Here is a 9,328-nt window from a genome sequence, read left to right as displayed (position 1 = left end):
ATAAGAAATGAAGGTGTGCCACCGTAGTTACACACACTGTCACGTCTCTTATTGAGTCTAATCCTTCATGCCAATTACACTCAGTTAATTATTGATACATTTTCCTACTCAGAAGAGCAGATAATCTTCATGTCTTGACTAGTTAATCTGTAAATGTCAGACATTAAGCACTGTTGCCTACTTAAATTACTATCTAACACATTTTATGAAATGGAGAAGATCTATCTAGAGGCAGCTTGTCTGCCCAGGGATGCCCAATTCTTGATGTGTTCAGCAGTTAGACACTGGATTTGTTTTTGACTGGAACACCCAGTCGAAAAGGGAACCCGGTGACCAGGCCGTTGACTGTCCGGTTGGCGGCACTGTGTAAAGGAGCTGGCAGGCTCTCTGATAGCCTCCAAGCCATGTGGTTCCCAGGATGCAGCCAGCATGTCCCACCTCCAGATTCTATGCGTAGGGGCAGCCAGTGGGCTCCGCACGCTACCCCCGCCCCAAGCACTGCACTCACAGCTCCTATTGGCCAGTGGAGGCTGCATGGGCAGCACCTGCAGAGGGGACAGCACGCAGAGCCACCTGGCCGCACAGGAGCCGAAGTGGGGCCATGCTGCTGCTTCCGGGAGCTGCTTGAGGTAAGTGCCGCCCGTAGACTGCCCCCCTCCTGGGCCCTCACCCCACCCCTGATCCCCCTCCCACCCTCTGAACCCCTCAGCCCCAGCCCCACCGCAGAGTCTGCAGCCCCCGGCTGGAGCTCTCAAACCCTGCCTGCATCCCAACCTCTCAGCCCCAGCCCAGAGCCCCCTCCCACCCTCCGAACCCCTCGATCCCAACCCGGAGCACCCTCCTGCATCCCAAAGTCCTCATCCCCAGACCCACCCTGGAGCCTGAACCCCCAGCCGGAGCCTTCACTCCCCCAGCAGGCCCCAGCCCTGATTCCCCTCCTACCCTCCAAACCCCTCAGTCCCAGCCCGGAGCACCCTCCTACACTCCAACCCCTCATCTCCAGCCCCACCCCAGTCTGCACCCACAGCCAGAGCCCTCACACACCCCCAAGTCCCAGCCCAGAGCCCCCTCCTGCATCCCAAATCCCTCATCCCCTGCCCCACATCAGAGCTCGTACCCCCAGCTGGAGCCCTCACCCCCTCCACACCCCAACCCCCTGCCCCAGCCCGGAGCCCCCTCCTGCACCCTGAACCTAGGGTGACCAGATGTCCCAATTTTATAGGGACAGTCCCGATATTCAGGGCTCTTTCTTATATAGACATCTATTACCCCCCATCCCATCCCAATTTTTCACACTTGCTATCTGGTCCACCCTACCTGAATCCCTCATTTCTGGCCCCACCCCGGAACCCGCACCCGCAGCCCAGAGCCTGTACCTCCTCCCACACCTCAACCCCCTGCCTCTTCCTGGAGTCCCCTCCCATACTCCGAACCCCTTGACTCCACCCGCCAGCCCGCAGCCCCCTCCTGTACCCCAAACCCCTCATCCCTGGCCCTACCCCAAAGCCCGCACCCCCAGCCACAGCCCTCACCCCCTCTCGCATCCCAACCCACTGCCTCAGCTTGAAGCCCCCTCCCACACTCTGAACTCCTCATTTCTGGCCCCACCCTGGAGCCCACAGCCACAGCCCTCACCTCCTCCTGCACCCCAGCCATCCCAGTGAAAATGAGCAAATGAGTGAAGGTGGGGAGAGTGAGCGATGGGGTGGGGGTAGGGATGGAGTGAGCAGGGGTGAGGCCTCGGAGGAGGGGCAGAGCAGGGCAAGGGTGTTCGGTTTTGTGGGAGTAGAAAGTTGGCAACCCTATTATATTCCCATCTCTGCTACAGGTTTCCTGTTTTTAAATCTGGTCACTCTTGGACTGAATGGAGTGATCAGATTTAAAAACTGGTTTCTTCCACAGGTAACTGGAAATAGAGCCTTTCTGCTCTAGACTGTTTGGAAACACAGCAAGGAGGGATAAAGTGAGGAAAGAAAGGAGGATGGAACACCGGGAGAAAGAAAGGGTTTGTATTTAAGATAGCCACTCATGGCCATGTTGGATCAACTTTTTGGCCATTTGAGAGTAAAAAGGTTTTGCAATCAATGCTCTAGCGCAGCAGTTCTCAAACTTTAGCAACCCGAGGGCTTCCATTTTGATTTAAAAATTTTCAGGGACCCCAACCCCAACGCCCCCCCCCCCCCCGGCATAGCCCTTGCCCCACCCCCTTCTCTGAGGCCCCGCCCTGCCCCACCCCCTTCCCTGAGGGCCACCCCCCTGCTCACTCCATCCCCCCACCCTCTTTCACTTTCTCCAGGCTGGGGCAGGGGGTTGGGGGGCAGGAGGGGGTGTGGGCTCTGGGAGGGAGTTTGGGTGCAGGAGGGGGCTCAGGCAGGGGGGTGAGGTGCAGGAGGGGGTGCAGACTCTGGGAGGGAGTTTGAGTGTGGGAGGGAGTGGGGTGTGGGCTCTGGGCTGGGAGTTTAGATGCAGGAGGGAGTGGGGTGTGGGCTCCGTGCTGGGAGTTTGGGTGCGAGAGGGGGCTCAGGGCTGGGGCAGAGGGGTGGAGTGCAGGAGGGGATGAGGGGTACGGGAAGGAGTTTGGATGCGGGCACTGGGCTGGGGTATGGAAGGAGGTGAGGGGTGCAGTGCTTGCCTTGGGCGGCTCCTAAAAGCAACTGCCACATCCCTCTGGCAGAGGCTCCTAGGTGGGGTGCCAGGGGGTCTCCGCACGCTGCCCCAGCCCGTAGGCACTTTGGCCAATGGGAGCTGCAAAGTCAGCACTCGGGCCAGGGACTGTGCGCGGAGACCCCCCTGCTCCCCTCAGCCCTGTGCTGGCCGCTTCTGGGAGCGGCGCGGACCCAGGGTCCCGGCTCCTCCGCATCAGCGCCGCCCCAGCGTGAAGAAGGTGCTGGGAGAGAGGGGGAGGAGTTGATCAGTGGGGCCCGCGGACCCCCTGGAGTACCCTCGGGGACCCCCAGGGGTCCACCGACCCCAGTTTGAGAAACACTGCTATAAGAAACGTCTATAAGCACCAACATGACTATACATCACTAAAACACATGTCCCCAGCAATCTACCTGTCACACATTCACATTAATTTCTGGATACAAAATAAGTAAAATTAAGATTGACAATAAGAAGACACCCACCATTAAGAATACAGGACTCCAGTAAAACAAAGTTCTAGGAATAATCATGTACATCCAAATACCCTCTTTTCAACAAAAGTATCAAGTTTTTCAAACTTCTTTAAGAAAGACCTAATCAGACAATTATTCCTTCCCTTTACCTTAGGAAGCATAATAGGACTGATAAAAATAAGAATGGAAAACATTAATTTTATTCCACATAGTCCAAATTCTCTGGAATCCAGATAATGTATATCTAGTGATTAGAACCAATTTTTCTGTATTACAGTAGCATCTAGAGACCCTACCAAGAAGCAGGGAAGGAAGGAACCAAATTGCAGAGAAGTGTATAGAGATTAATAAGGAGAATAAAATTAGCCAGCTAAGAAACATGTGCAGTGAAAGCAAGGGCAGGGGATAAATGGAAGATATGGGAAAGAGCAAAAGTAGACAAGCAATTAACATTTTTCAAATGAACTTTTACCACATTAAAGACAACTAAAATACCTACATATACTCCCAGTTACTTTTCCATAATAATGGCTGTACTGGGTCAGACCAAAGGTCCATCTAGCCCAGTATCACATCTTCCAACAGTGGCCAATATCCGGTGCTTTAGAGGGAATGAACAGAACAGGTAATCCATGTAAGCAATTGCTAAAGTTGTCTCAGAAATGTTATGCCCTCTTGAATGGGAAGAGCTATTCACATGCTTGTGAATAGAAGGGCTGGTGTACCACCAACCACCATTAAGATGTGATCCATAGAAGAACCATAGAATATCAGGGTTGGAAGGGACCTCAGGAGATCATTTATCCAACCCCCTGCTCAAAGCAGGACCAATCCCCAGACAGATTTTTACCACAGTTCCCTAAGTGGCCCCCTCAAGGATTGAACTCACAACCCTGGGTTTAGTAGGCCAATGCTCAAACCACTGAGCTATCCCTCCCCACATACCACAGAATTTGAGAACCCTTGCTCTTTGGATCAGCATTCCCATGGGATGCCTCCCTGTCAAAAAATAATGAACTCAGGGTAACTTGTAAAACTAAGTTGTTAGGGGCCAAGGATTCTCTTAGTTCTGTTTGTACAGTTCCTAGCACTGGGGTCCTGGTGCCACAGTAATACAAATAAAGTGACAATCAGCCTAATAAGTAGGGCCCTACCAAATTCATGGGCCATTTTGGTCAATTTCATGGTCATAGGATTTTAAAAAATCGTAAATTTCATGATTTCACCTATTTAAATCTGAAATTTCAGTGTTGTAATTGTAGGGGTCCTGACCCAAAAAGGAGTTGTGGAAGGGAGGCAAAGTTATTGTAGGTGGGGTTGCAGTACTGCTACCCTTACTTCTGCGCTGCTAATGACGGCTGTGCTGTCTTCAGAGCTGGGCAGCTGGAGCAGAGCCACCGCCAGCAGCAGCGCAGAAGGATGGCATGGCATGGTATGGCCACCCTTACTTCTGTGCTGTTGCTGGTGGGGCGCTGCCTTCAGAGCTGGCTAACAGCCGCCGCTCTCTGGCTGCCCAGCTCTGACGGCAGCGCAGAAGTAAGGGTGGCCATACTGCAATCCCCCTAAAATAACCTTGCAACCCCCTTGCATCTCCCTTTTGGGTCAGGACCCCCAATTTGAGAAACGCTGGTCTCCCCCATTAAATCTGTATAGTAGAGGGTAAAAGCACACAAAAGACCAGATTTCACGGGGGGAGATCAGACTTCACGGTCTGTGATGTGTTTTTCATGGCCCTGAATTTGGTAGGGCCCTACTAATAAGTAATGAATGCTGAATTCATTGCCCATTACAACAGTGGTATTTGACAGGAGTTAAATTTCACTGAAAACTCAGGTAAGTTATTATTAGTTCCTAAAACTGAAAATATGTCACCATATAGTATATTAAATATTTACTATATAATTCTGTGAAACAGAATTAAAAAGTAAACAAGTCATATGACTACTCATTATTATACATTACTCAATTGTCTGTGAGGGATTACTTCGCTAACATGTTGTAATCCATGTGGAACAATGTCCAACTAACTAGTTTAAAGGTTGTCATAACTGAACCAACCCCACAGGGTGCAGAGCATCCTCAACAGCCATGAGAGTTGAGGATGCTCAACTCTTTGAGAGGATTAAGCCCTTAGTTACCCAGCAGGATGCAATTCTACTCACCTTATTTATATTAGTGGGTCCCATTGATTTTAAGGGGTATACCTGTGTGAGTAAAGTGACCAGGAACTGGGCCATTGTGACGTGCTGTGTACAGTACATCCATGTACTAAGACTATGTTTATTATTAACAAGCTAATAAAACTCCTCTGTGCTACTATTCAAATAAAGGATATAGTGCTTGAGTGGGGACCAGGCACCTGAAGAGAAAAAATCATCAAAAAAGATGTGGGGAGTGGGGACAACACAGGAGCAGGAAGAGAGCAACAGAGAAAAGTTGGATAAAGTGGATGAGAAGAATTTTTTCTCCTGACAAAAAGATATTGAATACAAATAAATAACATAATTGAGAGAGAGATATATTTAGAGAGAACATGACAGAGAAAGAAAATGGATTGAGAGATCAACCTGGAAAAGCAAATGAACTCCCTGCACTGAAGGTGGGTGTGAACCCTTTAAATATAAAACTAGTTATTTGTACTCCAGTTAGTACATTATCAAAAAGCCAGTAATTTGCTGGTTCTGATGAGGGTAAATAAGTTACAGGGTAATAATACTTCTAATAAGGTACTTACATGATTTGGTGTGGAGAGGTAGATTGCAGCCACCACTTAAAGAATAAAGAACTCAGTCTTCCAAGTCTCAGGCCAATCGTGCACAACTTGTCTTAAATATAAATTTTAATAAATTTAGTTAAATTCTATCAAACATGCCTTATTCAACAGCTAATTTGATACCCAGCAATCTAATAGTACGTATCACATCTTAAATGAGGTAGCCTGAAATATATTTAACCTTCCAATGTTGATACTATAAATCTGTCATGTCCAGACACTGTAGTCTCACATTAACTCTTATAAATATTAAACATATATAGAAAGCAATGTAAATGGGTCAAGTATCTATTCTACTGTGAGTGGCTAATCCTTTTTAGTAAAAGCATATTTCTCTAATAAATATTAAGTGCAAAGCTAACAAAAACAAGTAATATATGGAGCATTTGTTAACTGATTTAAGTATCAATCATCTATACATAGCAATATTCCTCTCTCCCCCCTCCCTTCTCCCTGTGAATCTTCAGTCTCTGGGCTTATTCTGGTTTAAACAGCAAGAAAGCAGCTTTGTGGGTGATACACCTTTAATAAAGGGAATCACATATTGGATTCAGAAAGCTCCAAGACAGTTGGGAAATGGCAGTTGATCAGATGGATGATTGGATGGGGGGACTATAAGCTAGGGAGGGGAGGGTTGATGGCTTGTGATTGTGTATGTTTGGGACAGAACAAGCTTGGGATAAAAGTTGACTTGAGTAGCAATTAAGTGATCACAGTTAAATAGAGATAGAACATGTATGTATTTTAAATCCATATTAGCATTAAGAATAAACTGCTTTACATTTTACATTAGGGTATTTATGAGTGGTGCTTTAACAGCTGGAGAGACCATAAATATATGAAGGCCAAGGTATTAAGAGTGATAGGATGAAAATAAAATAGATTAGATCCCAGCCTTAACACTGCAAGAGTAACCTCTGTCATGTAAAAGAGGTGAAGATGCCAGTTAAATTGCTGTGCTGCTCTTGGGACTGCAGTAGTCTGCAGGTGATGATCTTTAACAGGCACGATACATTAATTAGAATATGAGTATGAAGAATGCTAATCCAATGCACTATTTAAGGGAAAGAATGACTGGCTTCACTTTCCACAAATAACAACACTTTGGAGTTGAATATTTAACTTTCCGTACAAATAGCGGGAAGCATGTTTTGGGTGATGCCCCTTTGCCGAAAGAGACAGAATGTTGGAACCAGAAGGTTCCATGGGGGTTGGAGAAAGGTCTTCTGAAGAAAGTGGAGTGTCGGCAGCAGGAATTCAGCTCCCCTCCCCCTTGAGGAGGAGAGACAAAGAAAAGGCAGGGGGGAACCGTAATAGGAAGCCGGGTGAGAAGAACTGTATCAGGGAATATGGAGCTGAATAAAGCAAAAAGCAAAATAAACCAACAGAGGAAAAGACACAGAACTGACTAAAACTCACCAGAAAAGAGAAGAGAGTTCCTTATGATCTCTTTGCACTATGTATGTGAAGCCTGTGAATTGTTGCCTGACATGTATGCTTAAATACAAATATTTTTTTTTTCCTCACTATATTGAGTACTCTTGTTTCTGTGACAGGCAAACAGATCTGGAGAACAATACTACTAGCATGTAGTATCTATGCAACTTGTGAGTATTTAAAGTGGATTTGTAACAGTTGCAATCCAAATAGTCAGATCACCTAACTGCATGTTTGTGTATGTAATATACACAAACCTTGATCCAGTGGTAAAAAGCTACACTGGCAATACTCTGCCTTCAATGTAGACAAGCAACTCCCACTGACATCAACAGAAATACAGCACACAGATTGAGGGCACTATATGGCCTTAAGTGTTATTACAATAACTCCGTTTTGGAAGTTGGAAGCTTGGTGTTCTCATTTGCACATCAATACCCAGAATGCTCTTTCAGCTCCACCACTATTTTATACATGTGCTCTGGTCTGAGCTCTTGGGGGAAAAAAACTGAAAGTTTGGGATGTTCTTTTGTGCACAAAATTCCGTATTTTCCCTAGTATAACATTTTAAGTGAAGAAACCATATTTATGAATTGATCTGGGAATTTTTTTTAATACCATATCTAATTTAATTTCACAAGTGTAGAAAAGTACACTTGAAGCCTGTGACTTTTTAAATACTTTCTTAGAATAAAATATGAACTTAGTGGTGGAAGTAGGGGGAACATGTGCAAAAACAAACTACTGTGGCTTCCCACACCAAGACCGAACAAGTCAAATTTCATCCAGAACTGAATTATTGTGAAGCCATTAAAATAGGATTTTATGATGGAGAGACCCTGAGGGCACAAGGAAGCCAGTCCAGAGAAAGCCCCTTATTCAATCAAAGTAGTGAGAGTGCTTGGCATGCTTCGCTCAGGGCCTGAGGAACCCAGCCTCACTGTGGAGGGAGCCTTGCATGGACGGATCTTGGGGCTTGTTCAGCTCCAGGATCCCAATGGTCAGCACAAAGCTAAACCGGGCAGTCCGGGTTTCCCCAACATGGAGGGACGCGGGGTTGTGTAATCGGCTGACTCGTGCAGCTCCCCCCCCCCGAGCAGCGCCTCCCCAATTGTTCGTCTCAGGAGGGGTTTTGCCCTGGATTGGGAGCGAACTCCTGTACTCCTTTCTCCCCCCCCCCGTGTCCAGCTTTCTTGCCCTCACGGAGAAGGCGGTGCAGTGAAGGTCTGAGTGCGGGGGGGGCTGCTTTTCCTGAAGCCCCTAGCCCCTTTAGAAGCAGCTTTCCTCAGGCGTGGGGAGAATAGGTGGGGGCCGCTCTGCAGCGAGTCCAGGAGGGAGGGTTTGCATTGGACGGTTTGCGCTTGCGGGGGGGTGATACCGCTGGCCCCCCCGCCCCTCCTCCTCTCCTCTGCGGGCGGGGTGGTTGGGGGGGTCGAGCTGCATGCAGCCTGGTTGTTCGGGGGAGGGGGTGAGTGCAGCCCCCTCCCCCCCATATGCTTCGGGCGGGGGCCTTGCTCCTGGCTCGGCATTGGAGGATTTGTGCTGGGGAGGGGGGAGACTGCAGCCCCCAGCCCCCGCGGGCGGGGTGGGGGCTGGCCTGCTGGCTCTGGCTGCTCTTGCATTGGCGGATGCAGGGAGGGAGGGGGCAGGAAGCAGGGGGGGTGGGGGGAGCCCGAGTGGCTGGAGGGGGGGTCTCTATGAAAAGGGTGGGGGGCGTTAGAACCCCAGAAGAGAGGAAAGTTTCCGACGCTCCTGGTGCGGGTGTAGCAAGGCAGGCGGGGCCGGGGCCGGGCCCGGCGGCGGCGGCGCTTGGTCGGGGAGCAGCAGCCGGGGGGCCCCCGCTGGATTTTTGTCGGGGGGGGGTGGTATCGCCCCCCTCCTTCTCCTCCCCCCAGGGGTGAAAGTGCAAGAGGAAGTGCAGCCGCTGCCATCTTTCCTCCACTCCAAACACACAGGGACGGACGGAGCCGGCAGCCCGGAGCCCCCTCCCGCCCTGCCC

General features: G+C 49.1%; 1 long non-coding RNA gene across 1 annotated transcript; it reads right to left on the bottom strand.

Annotated features, from left to right (window-relative positions):
• Nucleotides 1-3,579: 3,579 nt before the first annotated feature.
• Nucleotides 3,580-8,670, bottom strand: LOC122172303 (uncharacterized). Its single transcript, XR_006172495.2, has 3 exons — nt 7,312-8,670; nt 5,854-5,944; nt 3,580-3,720 (listed from the first exon to the last, which is right to left on the bottom strand). It is a non-coding gene; the product is annotated as an uncharacterized LOC122172303 (long non-coding RNA).
• Nucleotides 8,671-9,328: the final 658 nt, after the last annotated feature.

Source organism: Chrysemys picta, chromosome 15 (assembly GCF_011386835.1).
Source record: "Chrysemys picta bellii isolate R12L10 chromosome 15, ASM1138683v2, whole genome shotgun sequence".
NCBI classification, from domain to species: domain Eukaryota; kingdom Metazoa; phylum Chordata; order Testudines; family Emydidae; genus Chrysemys; species Chrysemys picta.
This window is presented reverse-complemented; position numbering and strand designations above follow the sequence as displayed.